Here is a 27,480-nt window from a genome sequence, read left to right on the forward strand (position 1 = left end):
TTTAATTAAAATTTTTAATTGCTTGCAAAGTAGCTGTCGTAGAGAAAATAAATTCACGAATCCTTTCCGGATGCAGTCAAGCCAAATTGAGGGACTTCGAGGTCTCCTAAAGATGCATAACGACGTGAGATAGCCAGTCTAATCTTGTCCCGAAATGACTTTTTCTCTTTTCCTCTGGACTTGTAGCGGACCCCATACTTCTCCCTGATATACGGTATGTCAATTTAACTGCCTCCACAAAGTGCAGTCTGTGCTGTACCGCGTTGATGCATCGCGCCGAATTAGCTCCTCGCAAGCGATACGGCTTTTGATTTCTCACAGCCTCGCCAAAAGACCCTCCAGTATATCTTAAGTCGTCTCGGATCTTCCCGCAATAATTCACTATTTCTTTTTGATTCACTCTTTGATCATATATATATGTACAGCTGTTATAAAAGAGCTATATGGATTCATGCAAATCAAAGCTAAATTATTACATAAGACTTTTAATTGCCATTTTAAAAATCCCTAATCTATCTCAAGTCCTTTGATTAATCTTCAAAAACATCCGACACCATTGGCGATATTTTTCAATGCCATCATTTTGAAGAAAGAGTTTTCTTCTTTTTTTCAACATCAAGTTGGAGCTTTGATGATTTAAAAGCTATTTATTGCGCAATATTTATAATGATTATTGTTAATTTTCTTCTTATGAACAAATTTCATGCATTCGTGCTAGTAATTGATTATTCACACGAGCTAAAAAATAGTGCTTTCAATTATTTTCAAAATAACACCTAATAACCATTGTAATTGTTGGAGATAACAAAATCATGCTATAAAAAAAGTTAAGTTAAAAAAAAAGGATAAATCTTTTTTTTAACAGATCAAAAGTGCAAAAAAGGATGTGAAAAATTAATTAAAATTTAAAATGAAAAATATAATTTACAACCAATCATGAAAACGAGCAGAAAAGACATTAAAATGTAGATAAGTTGAAATTTTAATAACTGAGGCAGCATGTCAAAGACAAAGACATTTATCTCTCAAAAAAATTTTTGAATCAAGACACGTGTTAATAACAGGAAATATTCATTATCCTGGTGTTGAAATATCGTTACAGATATATGTAGCACGAGCAAAAGACCCTGAGACAATTTCCTGTGAAAAATCACAGGAAACTTGGGCCACGTCCTGCAGACGTTAGAAAAATCGAATGAGAGAAGGTATTAACACGAGTGGTACACTATCTATTCAATTATCACCTCGTAACGTTCGTATATACTATATGTATACGGACACAGGTAAGTGAGTTAATCCTATTTCACGACTTCCGGCCATTCTTGAGTTTGAGTGACGTGTCCTGTGACGTCAGCAAGCCCAGCATACCAACTTCACGGATGCGCGGACGCCCTCGACATTAGTCAACATTTTAATGCCTAAATTATATTAATTTATTACCTCAACTTCAACTCTCATACCACCTAAATGAGAAATATATCTCATTTGTTTATAGCTCTGACATTTGCCAAGTTATATAGCAATAAACCCAACCATTAAATGCACTTTTTCATTTCTCAATGATATAATGATGATGTTTGAGCAATCCCCCAACATTAATAAATACTTTCATGTTTAAAATACCATCAATTTATCAATCGAATTAATTCTCCAATGCTTCCAATTTAAAATAATTATTAACTTTCAATTAGGGAGTTACTGTAATGGGGTTGAATTTTGAAATTTGTATTTTATTATATTTTCACGTTATGAAACATTTAAAAGCATATTTAACAATAAATTTATGTACGTACGTATGTCAAGTTTTTTTTCATTTTCGATATTTCGAGAACCAATGAAGATATTAACTCCAGACTAATTTCACCTGAAAGATAATACAATAAAGAAAATCTGAAAGAAATTTTAACAAATTCTATTTAACAATTTCTGCAATGCAACCTGAAGGAGTGTTTAGAACTTGACATGGTTATATTAAAGGTAATCTTCCAGTAAGAATGGAAGAGATGATGTGATGATAGGAAAGGAGGTTTAAGGAAGCGGTTAATTACTACGAGATGTGAGATTAACACAGCGTAACAAGGACCACTTAATAAACAGTTTTATTCCATTCCGATTAACAGACGTAAATAAGAATCACACCTATTGTGTTGATGAGGAATATCTCACAATAAAGGAAATAATTTATGACTTAAAGTTAAAGAAAAATATTATTACACTTTTTTTCCTCTTATTTCATTCCATTTCGTGTAATTAATTTTATTGAATATCTTATAGGAGGTGAAGTATATGAGTGCAACGTTGCCGACGCTCTGGTTACGAGAAACCTCCAACGTAAGTTTCCTGATTGTTTCTCGTCGTAAGTAAATTTAATTTACCGGCTAATTATCGTGAGGTAAAGTTCTAAATTAAACTTGTAATTGGCTTTCGCTTGATTCGAAGAAATTGCGCTAAGACTCCTTCAATCCATGGCTCTACTGAGGTCCCAGTTACAATCCTCAGACTTACCAGAGGCGATTTAATGTGCGGACGTGGCTTGCCAACCTGTCGAGACCAAATATAATACACAAGAAGCTGTAAATGACTCAATAAAAGAAAACGTTCTACTGATTTAATCAAATTCCCATTCTTCGTTGCTATCATATTGAATGATTTTCAAATTTAACTAGTGTTTGATAATAAGAATTTATTTAATTTGTTAATTTAAATTAATGAGCATGTGAAAATGTCAACTTGTCTTAACCTTCAAGTACTTCATTAAATCGTTAATGAATTTATTAAAATTTTAAACTGAGAACATACTTGGTCGTATAATTAAAAACTTACTTGGAAAAGAGTGACTTTACTTTAAATATTCTGATGAGTTCGATCGATATTTATAGAATAAATTCAATTAAAAATCAAGTCAGTGTCTATTCAGAACTATTAAATACCTTAATTAATAAGTATTTTTAATTGTTTAATATTCGAAGTCGACAGTGGCTCCCCCATCTTGCATTGATTAGCCAAAAAAATATAAAATAAATAATGAATATCAAGAACTTGGTCTTATCATTTCAGCAAGTGCTTTTCATGGTAGAAAAATCTACACCTTGGAGGATGAGGAAGTCCTTTTTGAAAGATGCACACCAGAATGGTTAGGCATTCAAACATAAAGTATCTAAAAAATGGCAAACATTAAAAGCCATGCTAACTGTCCAGTTAGTTGGAATTCGATTAATCCTAGTGATAAAGAAAGCCAAATACATACAGAGAAATTCCTTCTTTTCCATTGTGAGTCAATAAGAATAATACTTTCCAAGCACAGAAAGTTCATCATTACTTATTTGATTATTTTTTAATGGATTCCATATTTTAGTGTTGTTATAAATAAACCTTTATTGAAAGTATAATTACTTCTAGATGTATTTTTTATCACTGTTTAATATCCTTTTTTATTCACAGTAGCTAAATATTCTGATCGCTTCTCTTCTGGGAATATATGCACTCCTATACCCCAATCTTCTTCAGGGACTGTCATGATCAACAAAATAAACGGTATGTCATTGTCAAAAAATTTATCTAAAGTGGTTATTTCCATGTTGAATTCTAATCCTTGAAAAGTGTGTTCATCTCAAAAATGTATAATCATAAATATCCTGGAAAATAGATGACTTTTGAATGATAAATATTACTTTTTCAACAGAACATGGTGTACCATCATTGACATCAAGTCCTAAACTTTTAGCAGCTATTGCTGCTACTGTTCCATCTACTGTTGGAACATCAGTTTGACAAAACCGTGCAGTTTTATTAAAAAAACTATCAGAAGAATTTCTGGGGACGACGTAGTAAGCTATGTGTAAAATTCAGATTGTGAATTTTTAGAAAAATGAATATAATTTAATTTTAATGAAATTTATCTATTAATTCAGTATTGGATTGTTAATTTTTAAATAAATTTATCTTGAAACTCTTAAAGTTAATTAATATTTAATTTAACTCTAAAATACATCCAGGGTTATACATGGTACATCCAATATTATTAAAAACACTGTAGATCTCAAGTAGAATCACCAATATGTTTTTCAGACTAAAAAAAAAATCTTTAATTGTTCAAAACTAGGAGGCACTTATTAATAAATAAAAGATGATGATGATTTTAATTAAAAAAAGAAATCTCTGCTACTGTCGCGTGACTAAAAAAATCTGTATAGTTAAAGGGTCGGCATAGCAAAGAAAGATGAGAAATTTCAATGGTGCATAAAAATGAGACGTTTAGATAGAAACAAGGAGATAATCTTAGAGTCTTAGAATAAAGAGGTTGGGTCATGCTAAAGCAGGGGGGGTTCAGATATTTAAATTGTTATTTTTAGTATATGCAAGGTGTTCCAGCTCGCGTGTGCATAATGTATGCACATTGTAAGGTACTTTGTAATGGTCTACTGGTAAACTATACTGACATTTGTGCGAGAACGAATTGCAAGATGATTATATACACCATAGAAAAAATTATAAAAACCTCATGTATAACTTTCGTTAGGATAAAAAAAAATAAATTTCCGGCGATTTTTTATTACTCATCGCTTCTTACTATTCATGCTATATTTCTTATGATTTAACAAGCGTTTGTTTACGGAGTTTAATAATCCAGCTGATGATTCGAGCACGATAAATTTTGCCGTCTCGTAAAATCTCTTTTAGTAAAAGTGTTGGATGATTCACGATATATCTCAACTCTATTCAACTAAAATTACGTTTGTGTACAATATTTATACTTATTTGTACAGCATCAATAAAATCTCAAATAATTGATGTGCTAAGTCGATCAATAAATTCATCAATTCAATATTTTAATTAACCGAAAGGACTGATCAATAAATTTGAATGATAATTACCATTACACAATAGCTTTGTAGATAAAACTTCTCGATAAATAACTCAATGAATTTTTTTTTTCTCTAACAATTAAAACACTGCAGTAAAAAAAAAACACACAAACACTAGGGGTAATTAATGTGCACTAGTGATTGAAGAGAATAACTTTTCTCAATGAAGAAAACATTCCCAGGACAATTTTCCTCCACTTTGATGTAACAATCTTCAGATACGATTTCGATTGCAAAGAGACTCCTCCTTCTTCAGAGACTAAGTCAAGTTACACGAATGCAATAAAACAGCGTATAAAATAATTGGCTGTAAAATTCTTGAACGTACATGTCTGTAGGTGGCTCGTGTCTTTTTCCATTTTTTCTCTTCTTATTTCTCAGTATTATCCCAGCTCGATTTCTCCACGAAAGGTGACCATAAATTTCTTCAAATATTTTATCGTGTGACAATTTTTATGGTAATTGTCATTATAAATTCACAGTAGTAATAATGTTCTGCGATGTTTTTTAAATATGTTGCTTTGAATATAAAATCATATTTTGATGTAACAATGTGAAAAAGATGGAAAATAAATAGTAAGGATAAATTTACCTACTTATTTATTAAGGTATTGCTTCCGAAAAGCAATTTATATCCAAGAAATAATAACAGCAAGTAAAATAATTGATAAATAAAATAATAAAACTCAACGTAAATCACGAATCAATATTTTCATAACGCAGTCCAATATTCATAAATAACTATGATTTATAAATTTCCTGCTGAGAAAATAATTAACCGAGCAAAGTATTAGATATGGGTTAGTAAAAGTGGTGCTTCCGCTCGTTATTATCGCCTTTTCATATCTTCAACTAACGAGCAATGAAATGACTTGTTAAAAAACATATATAAATTGAAAACGACCATTGAAAAGATATAAGAGAAGACTCTAATCATTTCATTTTTTTTTTTAGCTCTAGATATTTATCAAAATTATTTCATTTTAAATCACACAGATGCTCGAGGTTATCAAAAAGCAATTAATAAAGAGAAGAGATGTATTTCTCTGTTCAAAGATTTATAGAAAATTAAGAAATATTGTTCCCAAACAATGAACATAAATCTCTAAAGGATTATAATTATTTGTAGCTAAACTTCGAATTTCGATATTCAAATGAGGTATTAAATATTATTTTTAGATTACCAAAAAATCACTGAATGGCATCTGAATAATGATTTCAGTAGACAATTTACTAAGAACTGTAATAAAAGGTTCTTTTTTTTTACGAGTTTCAAGTTGAGACTCTTTGAAAGAGAGAGCAGGTTATGATGAAGTCAGCTGGTAAAACCATAACTTAAGTCACACAAATGAACTGCATTGTACGCATTGTTTATCGTCGGACTGCGGCGATATAATACTTTAGACTAAAAATAATCCGCAAAATCTGCCGCATTCACAGTTAATGAATCGCTATTTGCATAACAATCTCGGAATTTTCTATTTTAAAAACTAATTAGCTGAAGAAGTAACGAAATGATCAGTATTTATGGTTAATATTTTATTAAATTAACCGAGTTTTGACAGTAAATAAATTAAAAAGAAAAATAAACATGAGAAAATATAGATGTAGTACGTCTGGAGGTCAAAGGAGGAAAAAGAAAAAAGATAGAAGATGCTAAATGATCTCATTAACACATTCCTCGTCAGCTGCCTCCCTCATATGTCAACTCAAAGTCAACTGATTTCTGTTATTTAATTTTGTTCAATGTTCGAAATAGAAATGAGATATAAGGTACGACTGTATAATGAGATAAAGTCAGTTCTTTTTTTTAAGATTAATGTCTAGATGAATATGAAGTTATGAAGGAGTCATTATCGTGAATATAATGATATTGTATTTTTATTTAATCATCTGTCGACAATGTATATCTTTTCAAAGGAATACCAAGATGAAAATCAAGTGACAAAACAGGATAAGGATACACCAGGCAAAGGTCTTCACGTGTAAGAGCTGCTGTGGTATAATTAAAACGAAGACGGGCTTCAAGTCCCCAAGAAAATGAGAGAGACCCAGCTGATTTCATTAAACGCTTTACCTCACCACCTGGCTCATTTCTGTTCACTTCCACGCAAAGCTCATTCGCTCATTTTATTTTCTCATTTAGCATCGTCGCTGTTAGTTGGCAACCGAGGTAAAGAAGGCTTGATGACATCACTAGCTTCCTTGTTTCCCACAATACTATTCAGACTCTATTATTTTATGTATATACATATACATCATACCCACCAAATGTCCATCCACTCGTTTTCATTTAGTTCCGCAAAAAAATCCTATTGCTCGTTTGACCTACACTCATTTCTTTCCCCTTGTGACCACGTGAGAAGGAATTATTTCATTTAAAATAAATTATCTCTAGTGTGATGAAGCAACTTTGATAGTAATTATTAAGTTAAATAAACTTTTTTTGAAATAAATTTAACATTTATTTACATTGCAAAATAAATAGAAAATTAACGAAGCAAGTAAAGGATGTAATAAATTTTTGACTTTATAAACTACATTTATTTTTTTTATGATCCGGATGTTTTAAAAACTTAATACTAAGTTAAAATAAGGCTCATATATATCATTAATCTGCATATAAAATGAATAATCTTAATAATGATTTTTATCATCATTAGAACAAAAAAAAAACCCACACCAACTTTTCTTATCAATTAAATTGATCTTAATACTGTTTTATACAAAAAATTAATCAAAAGGGAACCTGAGGCATGATTGAGTATTGGGGTAAGACTAAGCAACGTCATTTCGATAAAAAAAACTGCAGGCGTCTTTTAACTTTTAACGGATCAAAATTAATAAATAATTATTTTATGAACTATTAAAGTTAGATTTGATATAAATTAATGAGACGTAGTATTGTATAAACAATTAACAATTCATTAAAGAGCTGTTTATTGCTTTTTCACTTGTCTACGCAATGTTAGGAGTAAGTATAAAAGAGAGATAGAGAACATAGTACGAGAAGTAGTTCGTAAGCAGGGGTAGTAAAGACGAATAAGATTGAGAGTTGAATGTAGGTAGAAAGAGAGTATGATAATGGTAGGAGTGACGATGATAGTATTTGCACATACCTGAACTGATGAAGGACGAAACAGAGAGAATGCACGATGTTCCGAGAAAATGGAATTAATTTGCTAAGATTAAATCCGCCATGGTGTATAGAATACCATGTTTTCCAGTGTTAGTAAAACGGAAATCGTCTGGCGGATTTTATTGTGTGTGCATACCTTTATATATAAATGCCAAGTATCTTCTCTCAACAATCCTGCAAATGAAAAAATAAAAATTCATCAGTTAAAAAATTAGAAAATATTTTTGGTAAAAAATAAATAAATAAAAACAATCATCTCTATTTTAAATCGTTCGATGAATAAATAATAGAGCTTTTTTAATAAATTTAGCTAGTAATTGTTTGCTCAGTGATTGCTGTCAGAATCGTCTGCATATAAAAATAAAAATAAAAATTATCTATTCATTTCTGCATTTATGAAAAAATTGGCATCATTTATTGGCAATAAATAAAATTGATTTGATGTGAAAATAAATTAAAAAAATATTGAATTTTTTTTTATCTAATTAAAACAACACTCTTTGACGAAATTTCTAACAATTTTCAATAGTCATATCAATGATTTTTTATTTAAATTATTTATTGATTTATTTTATTAAAAATAGGTCTGACCTTAGTTTGTAATATACAGTTGTTTAATCACATCAAATTATTTAAAATATCAACATTTTATTTATGTTTATCGAATATAATCATGTTTATAATAATTTAATAAATCGAAATCATTTTTAATTGTTTGTAAAAACAACAAAAAAAAACCTGACATACACACAGACAATTGTATGTAAATTTATTTTTAAATCTTGTAATATATTTTAAAATGTCTCAAAACGTGAAGATATGATTAAATTACAAATTTCCAGAATTGCCCCCATTGCAATAATTTCCCATCAGTAAGTTAAAAATAGTTGACATTTATTCATAAATATTGTTTACTATTTTTGGATTAATAATTTTGTAACAAAACTAATTATTCGATTCCATGAAAATTAAAATTAAAATATTCTTCAATAAAACATTAAATGACTAGCTGAAAATAAAGCCATCCATAAGTTCAGTGGTTAATTTAATAGAACAAGTGAGTTATCAGAGTTACTGTCATGCTCATTAGCGAGTCTACACGTCGATTTGACCTCGGGAGAGGGCACAAGATAAAGCACCAGCGAAGGGTGTGAATGGGAAGAAAGGGAGTGCAAAGTAGAATGGGAAGAAGAAGTGAGTATATAAGTAGTGTATAAGGCAAGTCGAGTACCAAGTCGAACATGGTGTACGACATCGTGGACCGGCGTGCTCGCCATCTCGAGTATTGTATCACGCGGTTGAGGTTATTCAGAAAGTCAGACAGAGAGAAGCGATATAAACGAGAGGAAAGCAGCTCGATTTGAGGGCTGGCGATGCAGCTGGCATTTAGCAGGCATTCAATTAAATATTGATCCAGTTCTATACTAAGCGCTGGTAAACAATTATGCACGCTAATTAATGCCAAAGTCGTTGTCGGTGCAATCAAACCCTATATCGTTCTGTCTATACTAGTACTCGAGTCATTCTGTATACAACGAATATACTATACAAAGTGAAGACTCCACATCCATCTGTTATTAGAATGTTTATCATGAAATTTTGCGATCACTCTTCAACATTGCTTCTAGTGCAATTACCATATATCCTCCTTCATCATCATATTGCATTTCTATTTAATTTTTACTCTCGAGAAAAAAAGTATTGAGCTAATAAAAAAAATGCAAACAATTTTTTAATTGAAGTTGAAAACATAATAACCACTCTTATTACTCATCTAGATAGTGCATCCACATGTTTTTAGGGTAATTATAATTTATTAAAAGCCTCCCTGCTGACCTAGACTATTTTTACTTTTTCCTCGGGAAATGTAATATATTATTTAATACACATTTTTTTGCTTATTTTTTTTTTTTTTTCTGAAACGCGCGCAGTCGAATCGATGCATCCCTGGCAACAATTTCCCAACGCGAGAATGCTTATATATATATATGTATATACCCTGTCTACGACCAACGATGCTCATCGGTGTACCTGGGGCCCACGTTTTAACTATCCCTCGATCTAAATGCACTCTAATGGACTGCATTAAACAGAGAGATGGAGCGGACGGTAGGATGAGCAAGTCCCCAATCCTAGGGTGGCTAGTGGTATAAGCTCTGAAAGGGACGTCGAGGGAAACGTTTCTACGCGAGAACGACGGAACTTTTGTATAATTTCCTGTTGACATTGGACTTGTCTCTTGGCTCCACTTCTCTTCATTCACAAATTATTCAATCTACTGCACTTTAATTACCACATTACTCTATTCGCATTACACAATGCTTTTACATAAGTATACTGATAATAATCATAAAAAATTCAAACACTTTTTTAAAATATTTTCCTACGGTTTTTAAATTTTTAATTAATTTCATTATACTACTTCCATTATAACTCATTCCTTTGAGCTAAATTTTTTTTTTTTTGCTTTCAAAAGCGTTAATTTTAAGCTTCGAGTTATGTAAATAAATAAGAAAATGTGCTTAATACGAGTAACAGCTGTTTTGTCAGATTTACATTTAATTATATTTTTAATTAAAATAAATAAATCATCAGAAAATAATAATTAAAACTCAAAAGAAAAGATTGTGAATATAATTCTTGTCATTAAATGCAAAAATATTCATTTATTTTCGACATGAAATTGAGCAGAAATAGATTGAAAAAAAACTGGGTAACATTTTGAGGTTATTTTTTTTTTAAACGAAAATTGAACAAGTGTTGACACATCAATTAATTGGATAGCCACGACAAGAATAGTAGAATTAAAAATAGCAGCTGACTATTAAGCTAACACCAATAATAAACGTGATGACAAATAAAATAGTCCCGAGTAATGTTACCTTAGTTGGAGTGATGATAAGGCTGATGGTGATATGTGCGTAATGGATACAAGAAGCCCAAGTGATCCCTAGAGAGAGCAGGTTTAACCCTCAGACACACGCAACCAATACAGCAGCTGTCGAGTGATGAACGACAGGTATTTCAAAATGACATTAAAGAGATTTTATCAATTTAAGTATAGTTTCTCAATAAATTTTTATAGCAACTTTATGATGTTAAATCGAATGAATGTCAATATATTATATGTGGTAAAATAAACAATAAAGTATTAAAGTAAAAGCAATAGCGAACACAAGTTTCAAGCGCGTGCAACATTACTTAGCTAAATAAATTCAATATCTCGGAATAAATACATTGATAAATCAGCCACTTCGCTAAAAGCCTTACTTTACTTAAGCGGGCTTTTGCGAGCACGCGCAAACAAACACACAAATGCACATAAGAGTGTGCAAGTATATAAGAGTAGCGCGCGAATCTTGCAGTGCAAGAGGAAATGAGATGGAAGGCAAAAGAGTAAGAGTAAGTGAATATCAGCTATAGAATGAGCACGAGAGATGAATGGTATGAAAGGAAAAGGGAGATGGTGATATATAAAGAAAAAGCAAAACTCCAATGTACTTATGGAAGAGTGGTTTGTTCCATCTATAAAGAATCTTGTTTGTTTCTGGCCGACGAATATCGAGGAAAAACTATTTACCATGTGGCTTTATAGTATTTTATAAAAACCTTTTCGCAAGAGGCTTAAGCCACTGCACATATAAGCACCTCAATTGATAAACTCGCTTGGTTAACATGTCTACCAAAGCTTACTTCATAACAGCTTTGCTTTAATTATAATGTATTACTTCATTTTTTTTTTTGTTGCTCATGAAGCTTAGTATTAATAAGTTATTTATTAATATAAAATGTATTTCAAATAAAAACAAGGTAGAAAAAACACATTGATAGAAGAGATTTATTACTGTTAAAAAAAAAAAAAAACGATTTTTTATTTGTTAAAATTAATGTTTTTCAACTTTATATAATTATAATCAATTGTGTGTATTTTTCGTAAGCTTTGTTTACTTTTATTATTAAAAATTATTAATATATTTTTCTTTCGAGTTGATATATGTATTTATTAAAAGGTGATGTTGCAACAATTTTTCCTGATTTTCTAAAAGTCTAATAATTCATTTTTTCAATGAATCCACCAACAAATTTTCCTTAAGAAAAATCTAAAAAGAATGTTAAATAGCTAGTGATCTCAAAGCGCGATAAACTTGCAGAGAAATCTCCACAGGGTGCAGCAGAGGGGTTGACGCTTGCGGAGTCAGTGGTGAGAAAGCCAACGACCGTCGTGCCAGAGGGTGCAAGAAAGGAACGCGCCACCGTGCTCTGATTAAAGAAAAATCCGCAACTTGTTGAACGTCTTAAATATTCATCTACCGATGTAGCATCTACTTAATAACCGGTGTTACCGACAACCCCTCCTAGCCCTTACTTTCTTTGCTCTTATAGTCGTCTTATTTCTGTTCATCCCTCTTTCTTTGGCCACGCGCACAAGTCGTAGTAAATGAAATCTGTTGGAACGCTTTCTTAACGGTATCGTCGAGGTTAAAAGCTAAAAGCACTTTTAAATTCTGCCAACTCTTCTCACTTTCCTTTTATCACTCGAGAATTTTCTCAAGAGGAACGGGGATAAAAATACGATTTTTACATTTGTTTACCTTTTTTGATGTATCTAAAGTCCATCAGATGCATCAGCGACAGAAAATCGAATATCTAAGTGATGTATAGCAAAAAAATTTTTTAGAGTGAATTTCCTTTTTGTATTATGACTTTAGATTCACTGTTGATAAAATTTTTCAAAATTATTTATTTGATCGATAAATAGTTAATTTTAAGAAGACCAAGTTTAAAAAAAAGTCAAGCTTATATTATAAAGTAAAATATTAATATTAATTTTTTATATATAATTTTTGCCACAATAAATCCATGATTATTTAGAATTTCATATTCACTCAGTTGGTTAATTGAGTTTAATCGTATCGAATTAAAATCTTTGATGCAAAACTTTCGTAAACATTTAAAGAAATAAATATCAGATTAGAATTACAATAATTACATTCATTCATACGATAAATAACAACCATTTGTATTGATAAGTGATATAAAAAGAAAGTAAGAATTAAATTACACCTCGAAAAAACTCTGTAGCTATATAACAAAAAAATACAGCAACTAATCTACGGGAAAATACTCAAACATTGAAAAGAGTAGAAAGACTATAAAATATTTGTAGCGAATAGATATTGGTTTTTAAATAAAAAAGAGAGAGGATTTTGTTTTTAAAACTGAAATACTTCCATTAGATAAAAAAAAAAAAACGATATATGAGGGATGAAAGGCGATATTGTTAAAGAAGGAAGGATGATAGAAAAGGGTTGATGTTAAGTGGATGCACCTATGTTGAGTAAAATAGGTCTAAGTCTCGTCCCAGAATTGAATCTGGCACGGGTCCAGCTTAATGGAGACTTTTAGCGTAATTAAACATAAATACATATGAAGTGTCACACTAATCTAAAATGCTTAACATAAAATACTTTAGTTGACATTATCTCAAATCTACGAGTACACTTTAATAAATTGATTTATTCTTTGAAATATTAATAACTCATGATAAAATGCTAAAATCGTAATCCAGAATATATTTTGAAGAATTAGAGGATACATATATTTTTTTTCTCCCACTTCCTGATAGCTTTTTTCACTCCTGTACCATCATATAACTCAACCAGTCGAGCGCGTGGGCGTCCGATGAAAATAAAAAGCCACTTAACTTCTGTCTCTATACTTCTTCCAAGAGATTGCCAATTAATTTGCACTAAAGTGCGGTGCCACTGAAGTGCATCTACCTTTTTCCCACACACCTCAAAGGACATTTATTCATACTGAATATCGATCTTTTAGTAAAGGATAAATTTATACACAATACATATTTACAAAAAGCTTTTACATATGCAGCACGAGCTGCCTGAAGAATAGAAGCTATAAGAGAGGAATAAAATAAAATAGAAAAAAAAAAATAAATGGCCTCTTAAATCGGTGATAATTCTTTTCTAATCTTAAACCTATGTGGTCACTTAACTGCGACATTCTAACTGATTGACTAATCTCTCTACATTTCTCTTTATCTTATTTTTTATTAAAATTTACACCTCAATATTTTATTCCTCCTCTTTATCTCAAAAATAAGAATTTTTTACTGCGAATAATTATTTACAATCACGAGAACCACTGAAGACATTGACTCTAGACTAATTTCATTTGAAAGATAATACGATGAAAAAAATCTGGAAGGAGTTTTAATAAATTCGGTTTAGTCATTTTTGTCCGGATTTCAATGAATGGAAATAACAACGTTCGTCCAGACTTTTTTTTTCACATCTTTTAGACAATTCTGATGTCAACGTAATAAAAAATTTGTACCGAGACGTATTTTTATCTTTTAAATTTTTTATTTTTATCGATCATTGTTGGTTTTTTGTTGCCTAATTGTTTTTCTGTACAACGTAATATCTTAATAATTTTCAATTCCAATTCAATTATAGAACTGTTCGATTTGTAAGAAGAAAAAAAAAATTCGAAAGATAAATTGGACAAATGGATCAATTCGATTAATCGTTCTGAAACATGCTCCTCAGAGGATCTTAAGACGCCGACGACGATGGGAAACAAACTGAGACCTGTCGATCTGCTAGACATCACTGGAGTCGGGGCAAGACCTTTCCTCTCTTCTCAAACCCCTGAGAGACACAAAGTGGCCGTCGAAACAAATAAAAGCTAATGGAAACTTACTATGTAAGTTTCTTGCACATTTGTATCTATTGACAGGTCGATCGACATCGATTAATCCATCTTTTACTAGAACATTTTATGATGATATTTATGAACAAGAAAAAATTTACATTCCACCACTAACATTTCTTATACATCAGCTAACTTTTAAATAATTTCTTCCATCAATAATTTACCGGTCGATGTCTGATAGAAAATAAAGAAACTAAAGTTGAAAGAATGGTTTATAAAGTATAGTTTGAACTGAACAAAAAGGATAAAATAAATTAAAAAAATGTAAGCTTGTCTTCTGAAAACCAAACAGCAACATTTCTTAAAATGTCAAATAATTAAACAGTCGAAAAATACGGCTGACTATTAACTAAACACTAGGACACGGAAGAGGCGAGTCCGGTCGTTTATCAGTACTGATCCTCTTCGTCTTCGAGAGCTCCCAGGAAGCGGGAGATCCGCCTTCCTGTCACTCACGACCCTCTCATGTCAGCTATAACTCTAGACCTAACTGCTCAACATTCGCACTCGATACTGTTTTTCTTTCCTCATCTTAAAAAAAAATCTGTTGTATCGACGAACTCAGTGTTTTTTAAAGAGTCACAATAATTTATGCAAAATAATTGGAATAAAAATAGACCACGACACCGCATGGTGAATATATAAACCGAGAATAAGTATTTGACTTAAATAGAAGACTGTCTTCAGGGGCACATAGCATAATGGCGTTAGTCCGTGAAAGACACACGTCCGAGGGCGTCTTCGGATAACTAGGACTGACGGATAGCGCCGGAAATAGCGGTGAAGACGTGATGCGACCGAACAAATTCTAGTGGGCTACGACCCAACAAGAGGTCAGGTGTCGAGTCGTCTGGGAATCTGAGTAAATTCAACAAAGACCGATTTCGGCGAAACACGCAACGTTACATTGATTTAACTCAATACTATTTTCAAATTTTACGAATTAGAATATCTAATTAATGACCAGGATAAAAATTATTATCTGATGATAGAAAAAAAATATCTGTATATAAAAAAACAGCATGAATCTTTTAGTCTATTCATCAATCAAGTTTGGTAGTATAATAATTTAATAAAATAACTATTCAAGCTAACGTTGGAATTTTTTTAATAATTTCCAATTAAATGGTTAATTAAAATAGCATAAAATATCGACAGATCCTTTATTGTTTGACGGAAAAAATTATCAAGCTATGAAAAAAATGTTTTTTGTGATGAATATTATATTAATACCCAACAAAACATCGTCTATAAACATTAAATATTATTTCAACAATGGAGATCTAAATTTATATTTTTATAAATTAATTTTGAACGATAGAATTTCAATGATCTACCATTATTTCTCAATTATTAATTCAAATAAAAATATTTTTATTGAAATAAATAATTGATGAATAATGGTAGATCATTGAAGTTTCATTGTTTAAAAATAATTTTAAAAAATATAAATTTAAATCTTTTAGGTTAAATTTTGAAGGAATCTAATGCATATGATAACAATCAAAAATATTTTGAAATAAAAATAAGAATAATATCAACTCAACCCATCTGCTAAATCCACACTGTATCAAAGTATTCAGTAAAAAAAATAGTAGATAACTAAAACAGTTAATGGATCAAAAATTCTATTCTAGAAGTAAATAATATATAACACAGTGAACGTATCACGATCTGAAGAATATTAGGAGAATGGAAAAAAGAGAAGGCGAGAAAGAGAAAGAGAGGCTAGTGAAGCTGGAGGAAAGTCTACGTGTATACGACGAGAGCCTTTGTTTGTCGTTCGCTCCAATTACCTCCGACCTCTCCCGGTAGCTTTATAATTAACTCCCACTCGTTTAACAAACTTTACTTTTAATGTTTTAAAAATAGTAATTAGCAGCGGCGGGAAAAAAGAGGTAGCGAGTGAGAGAGTTAGTGGTTGCAGTGAAAGAGAGATAGAAAAAGGAAAGTAGAGGAGGGAGGCACGAGGGTGTAATTAACTATCATGCAACCCCTTCCCAGTAACAGCAGCCGGCGTAGCAAGGAGGTAATTGGACCAGAGTCTTATACATGTGGAGGTGGAGAAAGAGGGTGAGTAGATTTTCCTGCTGCTACTGTGAGGTAGTGGGAAGTATAGGATAAAGGGTTACTTAAAATTGCACAAAATACTGCATTATGAAAGCTACTGAATTTACTTTAAAGATCGTTATAAAAGCATTACTAAAATATTTCAATAAATCTTTATTAATATTAAACACAACAAAAAAAAATACTCTTTAATTAAAAATAATTCTTTCCAGGTATCTATTTAGGAATCCTAACATTTTCATTTAATATTCCTACAAAGATATTTATCAATATTTCAAAGTAACATCTAATTAAAATTATTTCTGTTAATTAATTAGTTTAATTTTCAATGAATTCAGTTATGAATTTTTTAATTTAATATTAAATATAAATATTCTAGCCAGCGTTATTTTTATAATAAAAATATTTTAATTTAAAATTCATTTCATATATAAATGAGTAATGAATTTTTTTATGACCTTAAAATGTGACTTAATTATCAGCATATATCAAGAACGAATAAGACACAGTGTGAGAGAAACATGATAATTAAAGCAAGATTGGTGCACATGTCTATGAAACTTCTCTCGTAACAAAAGGCTAAAATGAACAGAAGTAAATGAGGTGGTATGTCGAGTAGTAGTGTGTGTATAAAGAGAATGTAATAATCGTAAAAGACCTTATCAAATAGATGATGACATTGAGAAAGAAAGTTCGTAGTAACTTAATCAACCTTTAAAACCATCCATGTTAGACACATTTATAAGTACCAAGGGGGAAGAGAGAAAGTAGTGTTTTGAAGGCTTCACCTTTCTCCCAATAATCTATAATATAAGAAATAGAAGCCCCATCGGAAACGACATCTAATCAATACCACCAAGACGTCCCCATTTCTGAGTATCGAATGAGGCAAATAATCTATCTACTTATGTATTTTCGTATTATTTGTTCGATGGGCTTCGTTTGAAATTGCAGTCTCGAATGACTGACTGATTAACGTTAGCGAAAAAAAAAAAAAAATTTCACGTTAACGTTTATAATTAATTATTCATTTCACAGTGATTAATTAAAATTTATCCGGTAATTAATTGTTTTTCTTTGTCATAAATATTGAGCAATTATTGACGAAATGGCATTCCACCAGCAGTGGCCAAGCATAATTAACAAAATTCATTATCCTGCTAAAACTAATTTCGCTCCTCGCGCTTGCCTCTGTCTCTTAATCGCGAAAAACCGTGAAATTTAATTAAATTTAGGACAACGAAAGTGAAAGAGGAAAGTGCAGGCCCGAGAGGCGCGAGAGAGGAAGAGTAAGAGAGGTAAGTAGTTGATGCTAATAACGTTCATGTCGTACCATAACGGTATTAAACCACTAGAATAACGACGGTCTGGATAAGCCCCATGTATACTACGCTATATCTTTTAAAGCTCCGTTCAACCGTCAGGCAATTCTGAAATTATTTCCCATTATTCAACGTCCAACTTCGAGCTAGTAATTTATTGCCGTCGTTCATGAACGACGATATTAAGAAATTTCTTCCATAGCTTACGGCCTTGTCACATTTATTTTTGATAGGGTATTTCAATTTCTTAGGAAAAATTTTTTTTACTCCCTTTGGCACTGAAACAACACCATTAAATTATAGACCGATACTGGACGCTTCAGTTATGATACAGTTTAGCCATGAAGCTCCTTCAAGTCCTGAAGTTTAATGTTATGTAAACAATTGAATACTTTTCTTATAAATTATCGGCCATTTTGGATTTATTGTTAATAAAAAAGAATTAATATCTTACGATAATTTTTCTGCCCTCTTTCAATACCAAAATGTTCCTGTAGTGAATAAATTCCAAAAGCAATTTTGTTTTAGAATTTTTAGTGATAATCAAAGCTAACTGATTATTTTAAATATTTTTTTTATGAAGGAAAATAATTTTTTTCGAGTTCGTTATGTGGAAAAAGGCTTTTAGAAAATTTGAAACAATGAAATTTCAATTAAATAAATAAGTTCACAATATATTTCATAGAAATTTGTCTAAACATTTTTTTCTTCAAGTTTATTTCGCATATTTTTGAGAAAATGAATTAAACGATAAAGAAAAGTGCGTCATTACTCAATATATGCAAAAACATGTCTACTTTCGAATGTATATTTTGATTAACGTCTAAACTCATAAAATACATGAGAAAAAGTTACTAGAAGCATTAAAGTATTTTTTTCATCATCAAAATGATTTTATAATTAGCAAAACATTAAATTATCATGTACTCATAATACTTCTAAACAGTTTTATAAAGACTATAATCATTAAACTTGGCGATTAAAATGAAATTAATAAATAAATGAGTATATCTCATGACTACATCACTTCCTGATAATATTAGAAATATTTCAAGTATTGTGCAATGACATTTTCAACGGTCAATTTTCTGAGAATATTTCTCAATCGTGCAATAAAATATCTAGCACATAATTACGAATCTATTAATAGTAATAAATGAAGCTTGTTTGCATCCTACATCGATATACATATAAATTGAAAATTAAAGGTAAAAACCATGACGAAATTCAAAAGTTAAGAAATATAGAAGTGTTATCCGTCACAAGATTGGACTTTCACAGAGCCACATTTCTTAATTAATTAAAGTAATTACCGGCCAAACGAGTTATTACCTAGGTACTTGCATATTCTGCATCTCAGGCGCATTACAAAGCTCATTACGAACGCACGAGTCTTGTCTTCAGCCAAGTACACATACTATTTTACTGTATAAATTACATCTACTAAGCGAAAACGCATATTGCAGTTTCCGACTTCATTTTCCGGCTTCTGCGTTTTACTTTTATTACTCGGTTTGTATACTCCTGTCACACCCTACTCTTCCGTCTCGCCACTATGTACCAAATAAGTATCAGTAAATACGGTCTGTTGAATTTAAACATCCCAAACTCATGTCGATAGTGTCTCGTCTATTTTTTATCTGTCGTCATTTCTATAATTAATTTCCACCCAATATGTCAAAAGATCTGCTCAATTTTATTATATTCATTCAATGATTTTTTTTCGATAAATATTTAAAAAATTTTTCAACTCCTCGTCAATACGATAACTTTAAAAAATGAGTCTGGGCTTAGTTTGTGTTGATTATTCAATTAATTGAAGCTATTTTTTATTGTTTATAACAAATGAAATTTGTTATAAACAATATATAATTGATTAGAGCCATGTGGAGTTATAAGCAAACATATTGATAAAATTACGAATTTAAAAAATCAACCCCATTAAAATAATTTTCTAATGGAAAGTTAATAAATTCTATCAAAATCTAAAATACATAAACAGTTTTAAATAATTATTTTTGGATAAATCAATTTTTTTCACGATTATTCATCGATCTTTTATTTATTCTTGTTAATAAAATTTTTCAGACGATAACCCTCTATTTAAATTTAATTTTATGTATGAAAGATGATAAAAAATTTCCATACAATTTCCACTTTTCCATTTATCCCACCTATATATTCGTACACTCCTAGTAAGACATGTTCAATATTTCATTGGATTTAGATTCGGACGTGTTTCGCGAGACGTCCGTACGAGTTTTCTAAAACAGTATCGTTTACACTCTAGCCCTGGCGACGGATCCGCCTGAATGATTAATAATGTCCAGTGTGACGACAACACTCGGAGAAAACGACGTTAGAGTGAAAACTCAATGTGGACAGTGTGACAAGACTTTGTAAGTTGTGAAGATCTGCCTAGAATTATTGGTTAGAAAATTTTCCAAGACATTTTGCAAATTTAGACGAGACCTACTGAATTTCGTCACTGCTGCATTCTCGTGTATAAATAACGAATGATTCGGTGAAACATAAATAAGAAATATGACATGACAATTTCTCTATATTTAGTTCTGCAAAAAAAATTATTCCTTCATTAAAAAGAAATTCGAATATCATTTCTACCTTAGAATTCACATAAATAAACGTTAAAAATAATACTGCATAACGTAGTGTTTTGTTTCAATAGGACGTCATTTATTTAATTAATTTTCCTTATTATATAGAAATTGCCAGACTTAAAAATACCCTGACTACTAAGGAATATAATGTAACCAATATACTCCATATTTTATTGTGAATCATATCATTTTTTTATTATAAAATGATATAATACTAGAATGAGGTTAAGATTTGGTTCCTTTTCATGCATATTTTTATTAATTATTTAAGATATGCATGAGGGAAAAAGTGAGATTATAAGGAACGGATTGATAAATATAATGTTTTGGTTGATATAAAGTTAGATGGCGTTGCGAACGCTGGTTTATTAACTGTTAAAAAATGCATTTAAAATGACTACAACTTTAATTAAATGAGTGACATCATGTTAAAAAATTTTTGCTGTATTAAAATAAATTGCTAAGATTTGCAGTGACGAGAAATAATCAGGAATAGAATATGGAAAATTGATAATTAAATTACAAACAAAAGTAGAAACCAATAAAAAGTAATTTGAAGAAGGAATTGATATTAAAACTGTCAAAGGATAAAAATTAATTGAGAAAGATTAAGGTGTTGGATGTATTATTGAGTAATATAAGAAGTTAAACGTGGGTATAGAGAAATGAAAGAAGAGAATTAAGAAGGATTGAAATAAGAAAAGGAGAAGGAGTAAAGTGTATATACGATAGGCGACTTCCAAGCCAAGGGAAAGAGGCAATCATGGCCCATGAATGGGGACCATTATCAGGCAAGAAACTTGGACACAATAGACGCCTTTCAGGAATTTGACTCTGTCGACGAATTACGGAAGTACGCAAGTACATAAGAAAAACAATAACGAATTTCTTCTACTTCCTCACACTAGTCGGTTTCTTATTCCTTTTCAGACTATTTTTCTACAACAAATTGTAGACACAATAACAACAATTCTGTAATACGAATTTTAAAAATAAAAGTCGATTATTTACATTGTATTATTATTCTATTTTCCAATCTAAAATAAATTATGAATGAATATGGCTGAATTTTAGTAAAAAAAAATTTGTTTTACAATATTTATTATCTGTGTTTTATTGGAGATGCTAATTATTAGTAGGAAAATAAAAAAGATGATAAAAAAAAACACCATGTTCCAATTGGATGAACAAAAAAATTTACATTTGAATGCTGTGGCACTGTGGCAATACAAATATAAATAACAGAATGATAATGAATCAGTGAAAAACCAATAAGTTATCGCCATTCGGTGGTGGATGATTGGACGTAATCGGGATGTTACATGCTCTCTGACTATGAAATTTCATGACGATGCGACAGAAAAACGATATACACTCGTTACTTGAATACAAATTACGCATATTTTTCATTTAATTTTAATTACAGACTATCGTTCAAATCAACTAGGGGAAATGTGAATTTACCATACTTTTAAAAATATCAAATCATGCAAAACTAAAAATTGATTAATTTAAATTCTGATTAATTGTTATTTAAATGTTCCCTTGAATCTTCGATATCACAAAAATTAATTTATTGAAATAAAAATAAAATTTTAAATGGTTTTTTCGTTTATTTATTGGGGATATTTGTTTAACAACGAAGTGATTTATTTTTGTGGGTATATTTAATAAAATAAAAGAATGAAAAAAAAAACCCTATTGACTCCTCGACGTGTTAGCGAAACTCTCAAGTATCTTGAAGGTGTCGAAATGTTCTTGAATAAATACGAGGGAGAAACGAGGTGCTGGAACCTGAAGCAATGCTTGGAATACCAAATGAGTCTTCGGACGCGTATCACGAATGGCCACGTACACGCATTTCTATCTCAGCTACAATCAATTTGCTCAACATCCTCGAATCTCTAAGACTTTGATAACACTACGAAAAGGGACAAATTACATTTTGTATAGGATATTGATTGCTTAAATTAACGATCAGTAAGATTGTTAATGGTAGAGCCGGTGAATCAGCGCTTGATTGACGCTAATGAATGATTTTCATACAACAAAAGTCGCTACATGAATTCATTACACACTAATAATGATGATGATGATGTATTGTTTTAAATTCATCATCTCTTCTCTGCTAAATTCATTACTTTTTAATTAACATTTTATTTACATTTATTTCACAGAAATAATAATTCATTCATCATTATCGTTACTACTGTTTAGGAATGATCGTAAAAAAATTTATTGAATTTCGTGAAGCTAAAAAATTTTTATGCAAGACAATTTATTGAAATGAGATCACAAACCTCGACAGAATGGTATAATGACACTCGTTAAAATGTCATAAATTAGCATAACCGAAAAACAGACTCGTAAAATCATAGATTGAAGTAAAATTTTTATCTCCAATGCTATAAGACATGGTTGCAATTGTCCCAGCATCAATTTCATCTTGCATTGTCCCATTCTAAGAGGTTTATTCATCGTGCACAGTAGAGAGGGAACACATTTTCCTCTTTTGGACTTTGATCCAATCTGATTGGTAATCCGAGAAGATTCAAGATGCGAATCTTGTTCACGCGACAAATCGATGAATTCTTGACCTGATCCCAGAGCGACAATTTAGCCTGGACTTTGTGTGACGACACGAAAGATCTTTTTCTCGAAAACCAACTAGAGACAGGACGAATGTTAGATCTCTCTTTTGCCACTATGTAGAAAAAAAGTGGGGCCGGAAGTGAAAAAAATCGTCGCCACAAATCACAAAGCACAATGGTCTCGATTGTATACACCGGCACCTCCACCCCTTGGATGGCAGTTCCACCCGGAGGTTCTAACCCTAGACTAACTACCAACGGCGCCGTAGCCGACGAGGAACCCAGCAGGGGGAGAGAACCGAGGGGGAGGTTGACGGGGGTGCTTAAAATCTATTACCGGAAGTAGGTATACTCTCCTCTGATATTCTCTCATTCTTGTATGCGTGTTTTTGTTACGTTCGCGTGTCCATGAATTCGTGTATGGAAATTTGCAACCACCACCAACACCATCATGATCACCACAGGCGTACATAGCACTATCAGCCACCCTCTTCAGCAGCTGATGGTGTTGGTGGTACTTGCAGCAGTAGCTCGACCGCACGCGCCAGCAATTTGATAAAACTCTTTACGACTTCCGTTTGCGTGACGTCACCAGCACCGGAACGCATTTGCGATTGTTGAAAAATTGCGGTTGGATCAGAGAACCCACGTGTCGGTATACTACCATAGATTCGATTATAACACAATTGCCAGTATTTGAATGTATAATTTAACGAGCCTGTGCCATGCGTTCACATGAGAGAGTGGAAAATAATCCATGAGGATAATTATCGAGAGCTTCTATGGAATTTATTGTTATTAGTTATTATTGTGGGGAGGAGTAAAGAGTCTTCATTAGTTATTTATTATATTCTGATAACGGCCATGGGCACTGAAAACAATTCAAGGTATTTTTTTTTTTATTATTTACAACATGGAAACACATTAAAAATAATTATCCTTAACGAAGAAAATAATTGTTGTTAATTAACATTTAAAAATCTATTTTATTTCCCATCAAAGTCTAAGCAACGAAACCATGAATCACTCATCGACTGTTCGCGAGGGAAATTCCAATCAGAAATCGAGCTAGTCCAATCCAACATGTTGAGATGGATGATATACACCTTCTTGATGATAAAACTATCTTACTCTAATGCTACATCAGTCTCTCTTGTACTCACGCACACTTTTCTGTTATTCTCAGTGAGAATAAGACACGCTGAACGGGGAAAGGACTAAGGAGTTACGGGATGCTGTTGGCTGATTCATGTAATGAAATGTCTGTGAGATGATGAGCTCGAGGGGTCGTAAGTATAGCGTTGAATCCCTGGCCCCTATGACCTCTGTTCGTGCTCAAGAATACACTGAGTCGAGGGTGAAAGAGGGGATATAACGAACAAAACGGATACCAAGTGCTAATACATTTTTTATTTACCTTTTTTTTTCAATATTTCCTTTACTCTTATTATATTTTTAGCATTCAATCATATCTTTGTAATTTTTATTTCATTATCTCTAACATTTTTCTGCCTAATGCTATCTAATGTACTTTTCATTATAGTATCATTTTTTTTTTAATGAAATAAAGTGATTCTTTATAACAAGAAAATATCCATTGAACAATTTTTAATCGAATAAATCAATTCAGTTGATAAAAAATGAACTTTAATTGAATTAAATGAATTAATTTCTGGAATAATTGTCATCTTTTAATTTTTTTTTTGTTTATAGTGAATCGCTATTGTTATTTTCAACAATATTAATCACTCAATTAGTAGAATTTATTTCAAACATCTTTTTTACTCAACTTATTTTTTAAAAATCGACCCCATTACAATAACTTCATATTGGAAAATTGAAGAAAAAAATTAAATTAAAGAAGAAATATATATACAGTGTATGATGTGGAAATATTTTGAATTCAAATATATACTATTTACTCAGCAGTTGTAGAATGATCTAACAGGAATATCATTAATAACTGTCTATAATATTCACATAAGAGTTCAATATTCAATATTCAATTAATTCGTTCAACCGTTTTGCTATTTAATTAAGCACGAGTTTATCTTGGAAATAGGAAACTTGTATTGACTTTGCGAGAAATTGCTACACACGCACGTTAACTTTAATCAAAATATCCCCTAATCGTTAGTCGATTGGTTCACACGATCGATCCATTATTGTGCATCCAGAGGTCACAGACAGAACACAAACGTTTATACGCAATCGACTAGATGTGTAAGCACGTATGTGCGTTTCATATGTGTCCATTCACGCGTATGTGTACGCTTCATGTGTACTACATACGTACGTGCAAATGCATGAGTAATCAGAGCTAATGCGTCCCTAATGGTGACTAAATACCAAATCATAGTTCGATGCGTTCCCAATGAGCCATTCTCGACGTGCAAGAGAAACACTACAGAGTGTCGTCCCGTAACAAATATAAACGATTACTATCTCATCACACAAATACAAATATACATATCCACATCATCACTGCCAACCCTAAGTTCATCAATCGTTTTAACTCGCTTCAATGTCAACAACTTTCAATTAATTCACCAAAAAATTCAACAATTGGAATATGAATATTTAATGGAATGATTAAAACAATTATAATTGTTCATTCAATCTACTGTCATTTCAATTATTTATTTTAATTGTTTGAATTCAATCTGATGACCAAATAAAACATTGCTTTTCAATTTTCCGCGATAATGTAATATTTAATAAAAAGTAAAATCATTTTATTTGACAGACAAAACATAAGTTAAAATTATTTTATTTTTCAACTCACTGAATTTCCAATCAAAATTAATCATCAATTTATGGTGGAAAATACATAAATATTTAGTTAAATTTTATTTAGAAATAAAATTCATATTCCAAATGAATTTATTATTCAATAAAATTCCATTTAATTTTATTGCTTTTGACTTTCTATGGTGGTAGTTATGGAATATTACGTGATTATTTGCGTTCACCAATCGATTAGATAAATTTTAATGATGCTTGAAAGTATATTATTATTATCTCTAAATTTATAATCGAATTATCATTTTAAAAAAATTATGTTTACATAAATAACTTATTTACAATAAATTAAATAGACTTTTATTAAATACACTTGTGATAATAGTACCTTTAGAGATATGAAAAGATTTTTTTAAGTATTATGAGTTAATTATTGGGTTGAAAGAAAAGCATTGTAAAATAAGAATGGCAAAGGGTTAAACGATAATAAATGCTTTGATGTATTGGATAATGCTCTAATTCCCTGTCGACTGTACAAATTATCATCGGCTATTAAAGCTGAAATATACTTAAGGCATTATATCCTCAATGACGTTGCATAATTGCATGTTATTATATTATACAAGCAAAGAAAAAGATTTATTTCTATATCTCAAGACCCATCAAATCAGAAACTAATTTGATTCGAAAGAAAACACGTACGACCTCCCGCATGTGAATGAAACATCGTCTTTACGATTATGGACAATGAAAATACAGACAATCTGTCATCTTAATCGATGCCTTTACTTCATTTTCATTAATCATAACCATATACTTAACATAATAAATTGAAGCCAATTATATCAGTTTATATTCATTTTTATTTCTCAGAGAAAAAAAATAAAGTTTTCTATACAGATGATTTTTTTTTTTATCTATAGTTTTAAATGAATGTAAGAAAAGGAGTATTATGTAAGATTAAAATTAAAATGTTTCGCAATGTAAATGTATAGAATATCTTTTGAGAAAAATCTAACGAGATGAAGCAAAATCACCCTTTCATTTTTAAAACTCATTATTTGCTTTTGTCATCTTTTATTATATAGAAACTTCGTTCGTTTTAATTGCGGCTGCACTTATATCTATATAATCATCACACTCTCGGGATACTTTTCAATACATATGAACATAAGAATCAATGAGTATTGAATTTAATATAGTAAAAAAATTGATTGAAATTATTACAACCAAAATCATGTTAATTATTAAATACTGAAGTAATTAATTAATAAATTAAACAATTTTTTTCATTAATTTGCATTTAATTGTTTTTTTTGTAATAATATTTAAAGATATTTAAAATTTAATTAATTTTTTTTCTAATTGAGAATAATTTTTTCTCCTTAATAATTC

At 30.7% G+C, this 27,480-nt stretch overlaps 1 protein-coding gene across 7 annotated transcripts in view; it reads right to left on the minus strand.

Moving 5' to 3' along the window:
* Positions 1-27,480, minus strand: part of LOC118074029 (LIM/homeobox protein Lhx2) — a 180,270-nt gene that overhangs the window by 118,041 nt on the left and 34,749 nt on the right. For 6 of the 7 annotated variants that reach the window (XM_035094910.1, XM_035094912.1, XM_035094905.1 and 3 more), the window contains one exon: positions 7,985-8,178. The gene's annotated coding sequence lies outside the window, so the exon portion shown is untranslated. The remainder of the gene's footprint in view (positions 1-7,984; positions 8,179-27,480) is intronic. The other variant, XM_035094908.1, reaches the window with a different exon arrangement.

This window comes from Chelonus insularis, unplaced genomic scaffold (assembly GCF_013357705.1).
Source record: "Chelonus insularis isolate UGA/USDA-ARS -01 unplaced genomic scaffold, ASM1335770v1 scaffold_714_pilon, whole genome shotgun sequence".
Taxonomy (NCBI): Eukaryota; Metazoa; Arthropoda; class Insecta; order Hymenoptera; family Braconidae; genus Chelonus; species Chelonus insularis.